The sequence below is a fragment of the Herpailurus yagouaroundi genome, unplaced genomic scaffold (assembly GCF_014898765.1).
Source record: "Herpailurus yagouaroundi ecotype Mexico unplaced genomic scaffold, PumYag 530, whole genome shotgun sequence".
In the NCBI taxonomy this organism is placed as follows: Eukaryota; Metazoa; Chordata; class Mammalia; order Carnivora; family Felidae; genus Herpailurus; species Herpailurus yagouaroundi.
Window position 1 is genome coordinate 5,930,787 of NW_024412747.1, and position 15,420 is coordinate 5,946,206.

Here is a 15,420-nt window from a genome sequence, read left to right on the forward strand (position 1 = left end):
CCTCCTGGAAAGGCAAATTGGCAAATGCTTCTAGAGCCTTGAACATTTTCTGTACTCTGACTCCATGATCTGTCCTAAGAAAATAATCAGGCAAAGATTTATAGACAAGATTATTCATAAATAGTGTATATGTATTATGTATATTATATATATGCAATACACGTGTATATATTATGAAATAATTAAGGATCAAGAATAACCAAAATGTTCCAAATAGAGGAATGAATGAATTATGGTATCACTATAGCATGGATATTGTATAGCTATTAAAGATGTGCTTCAGGGTGCCTGGATGGCTCAGTCAGTTAAGCCTCCCACTCTTGATTTCAGCTCAGGTCATGGTCTCATGGTTCATGGGATCAAGTCCTGCATCAGGTTCTGTGCTGACAGCATGGAGCCTGCTTGGGATTCTCTCTCTCCCTCTCTCTCTCTGCCCCTTCCCCACTCTCTTGCATGCATGTGCGCTCTCTCTCTCTGTCTCTCTCAAAATAAACATAAAAAAGACGTGTTTGAAAACCACTGAAGCATAAGCAATTGTAGGCATTGAATATATACAGTCTTATGTATAGAATCTCAAGTAGGTAAATTAGCTCCCAACAGCTGTCTTTGGGTGATAGTGGAGAACATAAGTGACTTTTATTTCTTGTACCTTTTTATGGTTTTCTGATTTTCTGCAGAAATGTTTTTTTCTAAGTAGTTGATCTGTGAGGCAGGTGCAGTTCTATTTTATAAGACAAAATACAAATATTTTCCATATTTGAGTCTCTCCCAGCTGAACCTGGCCTAACTCATGAGATACAAGAACACGGTTGCTGTTTTCAGCTGTTAAGTTTTGAGATAGCTTTTTATGCACTGATAGGTGCCTGGAACAGCGTGCATCTGGATTATGCTGAACTTTACAAATCATCGTTAGAAGTTTTCTTCGGATGAATTTGTCGTTGTCTGCCATATTTCACTTCTCTGACTTAGACTCTACCTTGGTTCCATATTACAGCTAGGCCAGGGATACCAAATACTTGCAAATCGTATGTTACCCTCAAGGCTATCGGCAGAAATTGGAAATACCATGTGAGTGGTCTGGTGGGGACCAGGTCTTGCTGCATGGGGTGAGATGTGTTGAGTGAAGCCTGGAGATGGGAGTGGGCTGGGGAGTGTGGGTATTTCTGTGGTTTTGGCTCTCAGAGTTGACCCAAATCATGAGAATCAAGGCTGGCTGTCTGTCTCCCATCTTCTTCTTGGCCCACTGCTCTGGACACACTATTCACCTGTCTTCAGGGTAGTTAGCAATCTCAGCAATGTCAATCAAGACTAGGACTTTTGTCGACTAGCTCCATCCCCCCTGTGACCATGCGAGCTGGAGCTGAGATCCCTGACACCCTACCCCCACCTCAGCATGGCAGAGGACATTGCAAGCATTTCTCAGGGGGGGAAAAAGGAATATGGAAGAAAACTCAGAGGAAAGGGTAGAGATTCACAAGAGGGGAGAAGAGTGGGATGGGAGGGGGTGCAGTGGGCGAGAGAGGCAGTGAGGTGCTTTCTGCAGGGTGTTCACATTAATTAGCATAATTTGGAGACAAGTTGACTAAGCTTTGTGAGAAACAAACCTTGCACTAGGCAGAGCCTTGCAAGTTAATCTGACACGGAGCTCATGATGTAAATGATCACCGTTGTGCTATATGATAATTAGGCATAAATGGCAAGCAGTTCTTGTAAATAGGTTTTATTCTCTCAACAGGTTGAGACAATGAGAACTATTTATAGACAGGGTAGCTCTCTAGGAAAGTGTTTCACCTTCAAAAAGTGAAATTCACAAACACGGTGTTAGGGAAACCCAGCCAATCAGCAACACGTACACAATATTAGCATTTATGATTCCTTTTCTAGGTTTATACCCAAACGAATTGAAAGCAGGAACTCAAAGAGGCATTTGTGCAGCCATGTTCACAGCATTATTCACAACAGTCAAGGCGTGGAAGTACCCCAGTGTCCATCAACAGATGACAGATAAGCAAAAAGTAGTATAAATTCACAATGGAATATGTTTCAGTCTTAAGATGGGGCACCTGGGTGGCTCAGTCAGTCAAGCATCCGACTTCGACTCAGGTCATGATCTCGCGGTTCGTGAGTTCGAGCCCCACGTGTGGCTCTTTCACAGCTTGGAGCCTGGAGCCTGCTTCGGATTCTGTGTCTCCCTCTTTCTCAGCCCTTCCCTGGCTTGTGCTCTGTTTCTCTCTCTCTTTCAAAAATAAATAAACATTGAAAATTAAAAAAAAAAAGGAATGAAATTCTGACACATGCTACAATATAAATGAGCTTGAGAAGACCTACGTTAAGTGAAATAAGCCAATCACAGAAGGGTAAAAACTATATGATTCCACCGTAAGAAATCTAGAGGAGTCAAATTCACAGAGGCAAAAAGTAGAAGGAATTGTATTTGCCAGGGGCTGGGAAGAAAGGGGAACCAGGGAGTTGGTGTTTAGTAGGAACAGAGTTTAGTTTTGCAGGGTGAAAAAATACTGGAGACGATGGTCATTCTTGCACAGTAATGGGAATGTGCTTAATGCAGCTGAATTGCACACTTTTACCATCATTTGAAAAAATGTTAGCATTGGGGTGCCTGGGTAGCTTGGTTGGTTAAGTGTCCAACTCTTAATTTCAGCTCAGATTTTGATCTCAAGGTTTGTGAGATCGAGCCCCACGTTGGGCTCTGCACTGACGGTGTAGAACCCGCTTCAGATTCTGTCTCTCCCTCTTTCTCTCTGCCCTTCTCCCGTGAGCTCTCTCTCTCTCTCTCTCAAAAATAAATAACATTTTTTAAAAATGTTAGCATTGGGGTTGACAGTAGGAACGTTGTCATTAAGACTGGGTTGAAGCTGTCCCACCCGCCAGCGAGCGGCTGTCTCCCTGATGTGGGTCCTTGAAGAAGCAGACATCCTTCATCTCCAGAGAGTGTTGGGACAGTGTTGAGACAGTCCAGGGAACTGGGACAGTTCCTCAGTGATGTGGCTCATACCCAGATGAGATACACGAGGCTGGTGGTGGATCCGGAAGCTCATCCTGGAGAAATGGTGGAAGGAATCCAGACATTTGCCCTGAGGAAAAAAAATTTAGGATGATCGGATAGCTGCATGCCAAGAAAAAAAATGTGAATTTATTTTGTGTGTCTTCAAAGGGTGTAGGACTTAGAAATCACTCTAAGAGAGAACATTCTAATCATGACTTGACCACCAATAGAATGAGCTGCCTCTGGAAACAGCTCCCGGCCCTGAGCGTTGGAGCAGAAGGCAATCAATCGCAAATTACCAAGATACAATGGAGAGCATTTAGCGTCTTCAGGCTCCTTCCAAGTCTGAGATTTTACCGTTGGGGTGTATACAAGGTCAAGTGTATGAGGAGATCAGGAGTAAAATAGGTGAGACACAAAGTTGCCCTGAGATTCCTCTTAAAATTACGAATTCCTAGCCAGGAACCCCGACACGCTCCAGCCCTTGAGCTGCCAGCTCCTGGTGGTGTCATGACCACGTGTCAGGGAACCCCGACACAGTGGACCCCCCCCCCCCAGCTTCTCTGCCATTTTTGGCAAAGGGTGTTGCCATCCCCCTTGACTGTGGTGGGAGATGTCCATCCTGTGAGAAGTGAAGATCAGGTTCAGCGTGTAAATAGCGTCTGGTATTAGAGCAGCGAGCGACAGAGGACTCCCCTTCAGGTCCTCCCTCCCACGCCGCCCCGTGACAGGCTGTCCACCTTGACCTGAGCAATGCTCACAATTTCCCTGCTCTCATCTCTGTCTCTTAACCACGCCTCCAGTCACGCTTTACCTGTGCGTGTTAAAACAATTGATCCCTGCTCACCTGTTATTCGGCATGGCCTCCATGGGTGCAAGGAATAAGGAGGGAAAGGAAAGGAAGATGGGGCTCTCCTGGAAGCAAGAGAAAGAGATCAAATAGAAGAGGGAGAAGCTGAAGCTTAAAGAAAAAAATTTTTTAATTAAAAGAGCTATTTTAGAGAGTATTCTTTCTTTTTAATGTTTATTTTTGAGAGACAGAGACAGAGTGCGAGTGGGGGAGGGGCAGAGAGAGAGGGAGACACAGAACCCGAAGCAGGCTCCAGGTTCTGAGCGGTCAGCACAGAGCCCCACGCGGGGCTTGAACCCACCAACTGTGAGGTCATGACCTGAGCTGAAGTCAGACGCTTAACCGACTGAGCCACCCAGGCTCCTAGAAGGGTATTCTGATGACATCTGCTGCTCTGCCGTGCCATGCACATTGGGACAGTGTTCCCCACCCCCAGCTGTGCACTTACCTCCACCACAGTCCCCCACCATGCTCTGCCTCTGAGCTCCTGCTCACCTGAACTGAGGTCCCCGCACTGTTCACTCAGTGCTTCATCACTGTTCAAAACCAGGGTCATGTGTCTGAGCAGAGGAATGGCTTGGTTATCCCATGTTTCAAACTACTACACAGAGTGGGAGGTTATCGCCCTAATGCCAGAAGAGAGGGAGAGAAAAAAGAGTTGGACAGTATCTCTTTTGCCTCTTGGAGTGGTCCAGCCTGGGTGCTGGTTATCATCAGTGCTCCTGCCGTGGGACAGGACCTGGCCAGCAAGCTCTGTGACAGCACACTGCACTTCATAAACTATTGCGTTTGCACTCGAGACCCCAAGTGTCCTTCAGGAAGCTCTCCAGCAGAGAGTGACTTTATGCTGAAGGTCAGTGGTTTAACTTTTCAAGAACCTACCTACTCAGAGAGAAAATCTTCAAATCTGGGCACACTGAGATTCCCCCTTGGCCCCCTGAATCTCCCCGAACTCTAGGGGCAGGACTTCAAATGAAGTCTATAAATGTTCAGTCCACACACTTCTGAGTTTGCTATATTAGTACCTTCCCTAGATCCTAGGATAGTTTACTTTCCTCCCTATCACACTTCTGCTTAAACTTTCCTGTATTACAAGACCCCATTCAAATCTGCCCCTCAGGTCACCTGTTTAAATTATCTGAACACACAAAACTCTACCTCTCCCCTCATGCTACACACATGACCTGTTTGAGCCTCCTGGTCCCTAACATATAGCTCCCAGTGTTCATTATTTTTATGAGTACAGTGGACCCTTGAACAACGTGGGTTTGAACTTCATAGGTCCACTTACAGACTTTATACAGCACAGTACTGTAAATGTGTTTTCTCTCCCTTATGATTTTCTTAATAGCATTTTCTTTTGTCTAGCTTCCTTTGTTACAAGAATGCAGCATGTAACACACAGGACATACAAAATAGGTATTAATCGACACCGTTTATGTTATCGGTAAGGCTTCCAGTCAGGAGTTGGCCATTAGTGTTTAAGTTTGGGGGGAGTCAGAAGTTATTTGTGGATTTGCAACTGCACGGGGGGATTGGTGCCTCTAACCCCTGCATTGTTCAAGGGTCAACCACAGATGCTTTGTCTTGCAATGAGGGTGTACACTCTTAGGAAGAATCCCTATGTCTCTTAGTTCTTTGTATCCTTGATAAAGCTCAGCACAGTTTTTTCACATGATGTATGTACCGTAAATACCTTTGATTGATTAATAAATAATCACAATGATTACACTTTCCCCAGCAGGAAAGATTTGTTTAGTGAGAAATATTTTTAGAACCATGGTCAACTATCCATGTTTATGCAGTAAGTATTTGTTATTGCTTTTAATGTGAGGAAGCTGGTTCTTAGCACAAGGACTTGCCCGAGGGGCCCTTGACAAGGAAATGATTTATCTTGGGGCTAATTTTGTTCCATTGGGATTCTAGGATTTTGCATATATAAAGAAGACTTCTCAGGTTCTTTTTTATTCAATGGAAGGCAAAGGTCGTCTGTTAGACTTTAACTTTGATCGTTGGTCCTGAGCACCACCTTTGAAACAAGGCACAACAGAACAGCACACACTCTTGCAGATTCCAGAAGGAGCAGAACTATGGCCATGACCCAATCCCTAACGTGACTGATTGGACTAGGGATAGAGTTTGAACCAAAGCTGGTCAAACCAATGATTATCTGCCCACCAACCAGATTCCCTACAATTATTTGAAAACCCAGTGGGGATTCTCAGGCAGGGGGGGTGCTGGGACTGAAAGGGATCAGGTTCAAGAGAAGGAAACTGCCTGCATGAAAAGCAAGAAAGGAAAAGGTGGAAGAGAAAGCTTCAGTGAAATGAGAGAGGGGGAGGGAGATTGTGTAGATTGAGCAGTAAATAAAGAGTGAGAAAGCAGAAATAGCTGGTGAGATAATGCCTCCAAAATGCTTGACTGTGAGAAGGGACGAGAAAGAACAGAAGTTAGGGGAACGAACAAGAGTGTCGTCTATCATTTTAAGGTGAGATTTTAACAGAAAGACATTGGAAACAGTCGAGAAAGGGACTGGGAAGTGGAGCAGGAAGAGAACCGGGGGAGAGTGGTGACCTGTAAGACAAAGGAGGAGAGAGATTAACCAGGAAAATACACAAGAGGGTTGGATGCTGTAGGAGGACACTCAAACAGAAGGTTGAAGTGTGACCATCATGGAGTTGTTGGAAACCCTACCCAGTGCAGTTGTAGAGGGCCCAGAAGTTACTGTAGTTAAGAAGAGGGAGGTGGAGGGCGCCTGGGTGGCTCATTCGGTTAAGCGTCCGACGTCAGCCCAGGTCATGATCTCAGAGTTCGTGGGTTCAAGCCCCGCATCAGGCTCTGTGCTGACAGCTCGGAGCCCTGGAGCCTGCTACAGACTCTGTGTCTCCCTCTCTCTCTGCCTCTCCCCCACTCCCCCCTCTCTCTCTTGCAAGAATAAATAAACATTGAAATAATAATAATAATAATAATAATAATAATAATAATAATAAAAGAAGAACAAAGTGGATAAGTGAAGACAGTAAGCTCAGAACATCCAGCTAGCCCATGGAGAAAAGGGAGCCACTAATGGGGATACAGGATGGGAGGGCGGAGTGGTTGTGGGTGTGGACTTGCTATATGCTTAAGATGGGAGAGAACTGAGCATGACTGGGTATTGCAGGGAAGTAGCCAGTGGAGAAGTAGGGTTTAAGCAAGAGAAGAAAAAGAAGACACTTAATAAAGAATGGTTTCAGAGGAAGTAGGCATGACTGCACTCAATAGCATAGAAGTAGACAAAGAAAGAGAGAAAAAAGTTAAGTGGTCGGTCTGTTCATTCATTTATTTATTGCTTCATTTAACACATAGAGTTTGAATACCTGCCATGTGGCAAGACTTGCGCTAGGCTCAGAGAATGTAATAGTGAGCAAGATGTTTATGTTTCTTGTCTTAAAGGAACATATTCAAATGTGACAGTCAAACATTAACTAAATACAAAGAGCAAGGCCCAGGGACCTACAAAGTATCTAACAGGGAGCTCTGTCGGAATATGGGAACCAGAAAGGCTTCCCTGAGTCCATGCTGTTTGGGCTGAGCTAAAAGGTGATAGGAATTGGGGGCACCTGGGTGGTTCAGTTAGTTAACCTTCCAACTTTGGATCGGGTCATGATCTCACAGTTTGTGGGTTCGAGCCCCACGTTGGGCTCTGTGCTGACAGCTCAGAGCCTGGAGCCTGCTTCAGATTCTGTCTCCCTCTCTCTGTCCCTCCTCTGCTTGCACTGTCTCGCTCTCTCTCAAAAAATGAATAAATGTTTAAAAAATGTTTATAAGATGATAGGAATTAACTAAAATAAAGAGGTGGGCCTGCAGGAGCGTCTGGAACTGGTGGGAAAACAGGCTATGAAGGCAGTGGGGCCAGATCACACAGGACCTTCCTTGCAGGGCAGCTTAAGAATACAGGTCTTGGGGCGCCTGGGTGGCGCAGTCGGTTAAGCGTCCGACTTCAGCCAGGTCACGATCTCGCGGTCCGTGAGTTCGAGCCCCGCGTCGGGCTCTGGGCTGATGGCTCGGAGCCTGGAGCCTGTTTCCGATTCTGTGTCTCCCTCTCTCTCTGCCCCTTCCCTGTTCATGCTCTGTCTCTCTCTGTCCCAAAAATAAATAAACGTTGAAAAAAAAATTAAAAAAAAAAAAAAAAGAATACAGGTCTTTTTCTTGGAATCCAGGGAAGGGTTTTCAGCATAAGAATTTACGTTTCAAAATGGCCGCTTGGCAGTGTGAAGAATGGGTTTGAGTAGAGCAGGAGTGGGTGCCATGGGACCACTGGAGTTCCCAGGAGGCAGATGATGACAGGTTACCTCCTTGTGTGAATGCAGTAAGGGCAGGGATCACTGTCTGTTCAGTAGCTAACAGAATTGGACACATAGTGGGAGCTACGTGCTAAGTTGGGAGAACGATCAGGTTTGCACAAGAAGCTCATGATCTCAGTTTAGGACAAGCTGAGTGAGTTACTTTTCAGATGCTCAAGGAAACACATCCCACTAGGCAGTTGTGTATACAAGCTTAGAGCTCAGAGAATTCCGGTGGAGATGTAAATCCACATGGTAGGTTATCCAATTTAACATTCATATATGGAACACTTCTAGATAATGGCCGTTTTGGCTTTGCAATGGAAGTGAGTGACTGAAGTTTAGTCAAGGTATAAGATTACTGGCATAAAGAAGGTCAAGAACACAGATCTCTATGTTGGTTGCTGGATGGGACGCCCACATGGATGTCAAATATTTCCCAGGAAGATGGTGGGGGTTGGTGTGAGAGACAGCATAAACCTAGTGCCAAAGTCCTCAGGAACCTGAGGAGTGATAGAGGAAACAAGGGGGACAGGATGAGAAATTGTCCCCAAGTGCTTTGAAGGCGCACAGGTCAAAGGAAGGTACGAGACTAGGTTTCAGAAGACGCTGTTTCTACCTCCATCCAACTATGCAGCTTGAGTAAGTCATTGAATGTCCCTCAGAGTGGTAATAACTCATCACCTGTCTCTGTCTACAATGGGAATCAAGGAGAATAATTTTTATATAAATATGTAATTGAGCACTATGGAAAAGTAAGGCATGGCTGCACTTAGTTTTCACACCTGAGCTGCGATAAAAGCCCCAAGAATTCAGAAGATAAAAGATATTGTGAACTGCCTTGGGTTACCCAAAAATGTCTTCTTGAGTGAAGTCGTTCTTGAGCTGGGACTTCAAATACCAGGTGGTAGATACCGACCTATGTTAATAAACAATTTAAGGAAAATATTTGAGACAAGAATTAGCAAACCGCAGATTGACCCTAAAATGAAAATTCAATAGAAGGCAGACTCTGAGTAAATAAACAAAGTAGAAATAAAACGTAGATAGGTCCGCTACTGCTTTCTTTCAAATGTGGTTTTATTCTCCAAAGAACAGAAAATGTTTGTCTATTCTTTTGGGTATGAAGTAGTATCAGTGTCAGTATTCAGGAAAGGATAGAAATGTCATCGTTAGCATGTCAGAGTAATAGGAAGAGAGCTTGTAGCTGGTGTGTGTGTGCATCATAGGCTCAGCAGATAGATAATATCAAGGGCTGAAATCCAAGCTGTGTAGTGCCTGGCCCAGCCCCTTTCTCAAAAGCTCACCTCCTGCTCAGCCTCGTTGGATTTTGGTGAAACCATATCCCGTAACTGGCTATCTTTTGAGACCCGGACCCGCGACGACATCCCAAAGAAAAAGGCTTTGTGTTTCTTCCTGTGGTGACTGAGCTGTTCCCACAGAATGCAAAGTTAGGACTGCTGTGGTACCTTTTTATTCCCTGAAGGGTCCAGAGTTTTGCTCCAATATTTTGTATGCTTGCCCTGTACTTGCTTTTACTTTTTTTTTTTTTTTTAATGTTTATTTATTTATTTGGGGGAGAGACAGCTGTGGGGGGGCAGAGAGGTGGGAGAAAGAGAATCCCCAGCAGGGGTCAGTGCAGAGCCAGATGCAGGGCTCCAACTCCTGAACTGTGAGATCACGGCCTGAGTGAGATCAATAGTTGGGACACTTAACCAACTGAATCACCCAGGCGCCCCCTTGTACTTGTTTTTAAAGCAAACCTGCTGTATTAGTGGTCACCTCCTACTGGCCTGTGGCCACCTGCAGTGCTGAATCAGGACACCAAGGCAGCCCCTGAGAATTTGCCCCTCACCCCGGGCTCTTCCGTCAATACTAACCCAGGCACTGCTGCAAAGGGACTTTGCAAATGGAATTAAGGTTATTAATCAGCTGACCTTAAAACAAACAGATTAACCCGGATCATCCAGCAAGGCCCAGTGTAATCACAGGAGCCCTGAAAATCAGAAGAGGAAGGTCAAAGAGTCCATCAGAGAGAGAGGTGATGAGGCAAAGGAGGGGTCAGGGAGCTGGTGAAGCCAGGAAACTTGGATGCTTCTAGAAGCTGACAGCAACCCTCACCTGACAGCCAGCAGGGAAATGGGGACCTCAGTGAACCACAGGAACCGGGTTCTACCCACATACTTCCCTGGCGTCCCTGTTGATGTTCTTTCTGTTTAGATGATCAGTTCATTGATACAGAAGGGTGTTACAGCCCCCTACAATTATTGTATTATTATAGATTAGTTCCTTTATGTTTGTTATTAACTTTTTTAGAGATTTTTTTTAAAATTTATTTTTAATTATTTTAATTAAAAGCAATTTTTTTTAGAGAGAGAGTGAACATGAGCAGGGGAAAGGAGCAGAGAGAGACAGAGAGAGAGAGAGAGAGAGAGAATCTTTAGCAGGCTTCACATTCAGCACAGAGCCTGATGCAGGGCTCCATCCCAAAACACTGGGATCATCATGTGAGCCAAAATCAAGAGTTGGACGCTCCACCGACTAAGCCACTCAGGTGCCCCATGTTATTAACTGTTTAATGTATTTTGGTCCTCCTATGTTGGATGCATAAATATTTCTAATAGTTAGATCTTCTTGTTGGATTGTCCCCCCTTTATTATTACATAGTATACTTCTTTGTCTCTTGTTACAGTCTTTGTTTTAAAGTCCATTTTGTCTGATATAAGAATTGCTACTCTGGCTTTGTTTTGACATCCATTAGAATGATAGATGTTTCTCCATGCCCTACTTTCAATCTGCAGATATCTTTAGGTCTAAAATGAGTTTCTTCTAGGCAGCATATAGATGGGCCTTGTTTTTTTAGCCATTCTGCCACTGCATCTGTGTCTTCCGATTGGAGCACTTAATCCATTTATGTTCAAAGAATTATCGATTGATACATATTTATTGCCGTTTTATTACTTGTTTTGTGGTTGTTTCTGAAGATTTTTCCCCTGTCCTTTCATGTCTTTCTCTCTTTCATGTTTTGCTGATTTTCTTTAGTGATATATTTGGATTTCTTCCTCTTTATTCTTTGAATATTTATTAATTGTTTTTGACACATGGTTACCATTAGGTTTGTATATAACCTCCTCTGCATATAGCAGTCTATAATAAGTTGATGGCCACTTAAGTATGAATCCATTCTTTACGCCTCTTCTCCCCACATTTTAGGTGTATGTTATTGTATTTTATATCTTTTCCTTGTGAATTCCTTGACTGATTTAAAACATTTTTTTTAATGTTTATTTATTTTTGAGAGACAGAGAGATACAGAGCACGAGTGGGGGAGGGGCAGAGAGAGGGGGAGACACAGAATCTGAAGCAGACTCCAGGCTCCGAGCTGTCAGCACAGAACCCAATGCAGGACTCGAACTCATAAACTGCGAGGTTATGACCTGAGCCAAAGTCGGACGCTTAACCGACTGAGCCACCCAGGCACCAGCCCCCCGCCGCTTGACTGATTTTTTTTTTTTTTTAGAGAAAAGTTCATTTTTACTGCTTTTGTGTTTCCAACTTCTATATGGTCACTTGTGACCTCTCCTATCCATTCAAAGAGTCCCTTTTAATATTTCTTGTAGAGCTGGTTTAGTGGTCAAGAACTTCTTTAGTTTTTTGTTTGTCTGGTAAAGTCTTTATCTTTCCTTCCATTCTGAGTCATAGCCTTGCTGGATAGAGTATTCTCGGCTGCAGATTCTTCCCATTCAGCACGTTGGTTATATCACGCAACTTCCTCTGGCTTACAAAGTTTCTGTTGCAAAATCTCCTGCTAGCCTTATGGGTTTTCCCTTCTGAGCTAATAACATCTTTTGTCTTGCTGCCTTAAAAAGGTTCTCTTTGGGGCGCCTGGGTGGCGCAGTCGGTTAAGCGTCCGACTTCAGCCAGGTCACGATCTCGCGGTCCGTGAGTTCGAGCCCCGCGTCGGGCTCTGGGCTGATGGCTCAGAGCCTGGAGCCTGTTTCCGATTCTGTGTCTCCCTCTCTCTGACCCTCCCCCGTTCATGCTCTGTCTCTCTCTGTCCCAAAAATAAATAAACGTTGAAAAAAAAAAAAGTTCTTTTTATCACTATATTTTGCCAATTGAATTACGATGTGTCTTGCTGTCGGTCTGCTTTTGGATTTTGTTGGGTGTGCTCTGTGCCTCCTGGATCTTTTATCTGTTTCCTCCCCCAGATTAGGAAGGTTTTCAGTGATTATTTCTTTAAATAAATTTTCTGCCCCCCTTTCGCTCTCTTCTTCTTCTGGGATTCCTGTAATATGAGTGCTATTATGTTTGATGGAGTCATTGAGTTCCCTAAAGTCTATTCTTGTTTTGCTTAATTCTTTTCTCTTTTGTTCAGCTTAATTACTTTCCATTACTCTGTCTTCTAGGTCACTAATTCATTCCTCTGATTCTTCCTTCCTGATGTTCATTCCATCAAGGGTGTTTCTCATTCATTTATTGTGCCCTTTATCCCTGTTATGTTGTTACTTATCACTGTGCTAAGGGCCTCACTCACGTCTTCCACTTTTCTCTCCAGTCCAGTGAGTATCTTTATGACCATTGCTTTAGATTCTGTGTTAGGCATGTTACTTATATCTTATTTCACTTGGATTCTCCAGCCATGGCCTTGTCCTGTTCTTTCATTTGGCATAAATTTCTCTGTCTCCTCATTTTCTCTGCCTTTCCGTGTCTGTTTCTCCATGTTAAGAAAGTCAGCTGTGTCTTCTGCTCTTGAAAGTAGTGATTTTATTAAAACGAGGTCCTGGAGTGCCCTGCAGTCCAGTGTCCTCTGTTCGCCAGAACTTGGGGCCCTTCAGGAGAATATCTTATGTGGGTCTCTTACGCCCTGCTGTTTTGTCTGAGTCAGTTTTCCTTTCAGTGCCGTCATCTGCGCTGTCTCTCAGCCTCGTGGGCTGTGCTTGATTTCTGTGGTGTTGGTTGGACCCAGGCAGGACACCTTTGGAGGAGGGGAGCATGCCCCTGGGGAACTTGGGAGCAGGGCAGCGATTCTAGCAAAATTCGCAGTAGGCCACGAGTCCCGTGCTGGATCCCTTTAAGTGCTGTGGTGGCTGGGCCTTGCTTGGTGGCTGGGTGTGGCATGTCAGACGTGGACAGTGGGTGGTGGAAGCTGTGCACAGGCTGGCTGGCACGGGGCCACGGGGGCACCTGCACAGCATCAGCAACATTTGCTGTGAGCCCAGGGCCAAGGCTGGCAGGCTTGGAGTCGGCGAGTCCTCCGGAGAACTCGGTGTGGCCCACTGCTAGTGGATTAGGTAGCAGGTGCCTGTGCAACACCACCTCCTGGAGGTGTCTCTATGTTTATGCTGGGCGGGGGAGGAAGAAGGCACCTCCCTGCCAGCTCCCTCATTTTCAGAGACCTCCCCCAACACGCTCTGAAATCAGCATGAACAGATGTGACTTCTGCTTGCCCCTGGCATTGTGTGAACTATCATTTCCGTGCTGCCTTTCCACATAGGCTGCTGTCTCTTTAAGGGCAGAACCCAGCTATCACTCACCCTCCTGGTGCCCAGCGTTGAGTCAGCTGACTTTTAAAGCTCCAGGGTCCAAGTCCCCCCCTGGTTATACAAAGTCAGAATATTCAGCCCCTCTGGTTTTTAAAGCCAAACGCACGGGGATTCATCTTCCCAGTGTGAGCTCCCGGGTGTGATGGCTTGTTTCTCTGTCCTCTCTGTGGGCAGGTCCCTCCCCTGTGTGGGCAGCCTCTCTCCTCCTTTGTGACCTTTTAGCTGCAGCTTCTTCTCTGTATTGAGTTGTGGTGTTGGTTCTTCCAGTCTTCTGATCGCTCTCTGGTTTATTGACTCGGATGTGGACGATATCTAGCTGAAATAGTGGAACGGGCTCAGGGGCCTCCAACTCCGCCATCTTCCCAGGCTCCTCTTCAGGTCTGTAATTTAGTTACTGGTGTTGTACCAATGTTGATTTCTAAACTTTTAATAATTGTACCAGGTCTGTACACGCTGTTAACGTTAAGGTACACCGGGTGAAGAGCGCAGAGGAAGTCTTTGTACTACTTTGCACCTTTTTTGTAAGCCTAAACTTCCTTCAGAGTGAAAATTAAAAGAGAAAAAGACTCGCGATATCAAGTGCTGTCCATGACGGAGAGTAGCTGGGAGGCTTCCTGTATTGTCGGTGGGAATATGAAATGTTGCAGTCAGTTTGGAAACATCTTAATACCTTCTCATCGAGTTAATCCTGCAAATTTTCCTCTGACCCGGCAATTCTATTTCTAGGTATATATTCCAGGAAGATGAAAACAATCATTGACTATAGTTGAAAACACTATATTGTAGAATTGGAATTTGCTAAGAGAGGAAACCTTCGGGTGTTCCCACCAAACACACACACACACACACACACACACACACACACACAAACGACGTATGTGAGATGGGGGATGTGTTCATTAACTTGATGGGTGCAAGCCTTTTACGATGTATACATTTATCAAATCATCACTCTGTACACTTTAAATCTTGCAATTTTATTTGTCAAGTATACCTCAACAAAACTCAAAAAAAAAAGGAAGGAAGAGCTCTTAAAAACAAGAAAAACGTCACCAAAAGGCTTGTTTTCAAATGTTTGTAGTAGCTTTATTTATAATACAATTTGTTTAGAGTGTAGGAGTTCATCCAACGGAGTCGTCCCCAGCAATGAAGGAATGAACTCTTGATACACGCAGTATGCATGAATCTAAGGACAATATGTTGTGTGAAGAAGCCAGCACGACATAGCATGTACTGTGTGGTTTCATAAATATGAAATTCTAGCAGGTGAAAGTAATCTGTGGTGGTAGCTACCAGGTTGGTGGTTTCCTGGGGTGGGGGAGAGATTGACTGCACAAGGGAAAAAGAAACTTTCTGGGGAGAGGGAAATATTTACATGTTGTCTAGAGCGGTGGTTACACAGGGATATACACTCACAAAAGTGATGCGTGTGCTTAAAATATATGAATGTTATTATTTGTAAATATAATATATTATATGTAAATAGTATATGTTAATAGACCACAGTAATGATTTTTAAAAGTAAAAAGAAACAGATCTATTAAATATCTACTCTGTTCCAGAAATAAGGAAATATTCTGGGTATTTAAAAATGTTCAAAGTCCCTGCCTTCAACAAGCACACAGGCTGTAGGATAAACACACAATTACAACACACTGTTGTAACAAATGAGAGCTTGGACTTCTGTCGGATCATCTA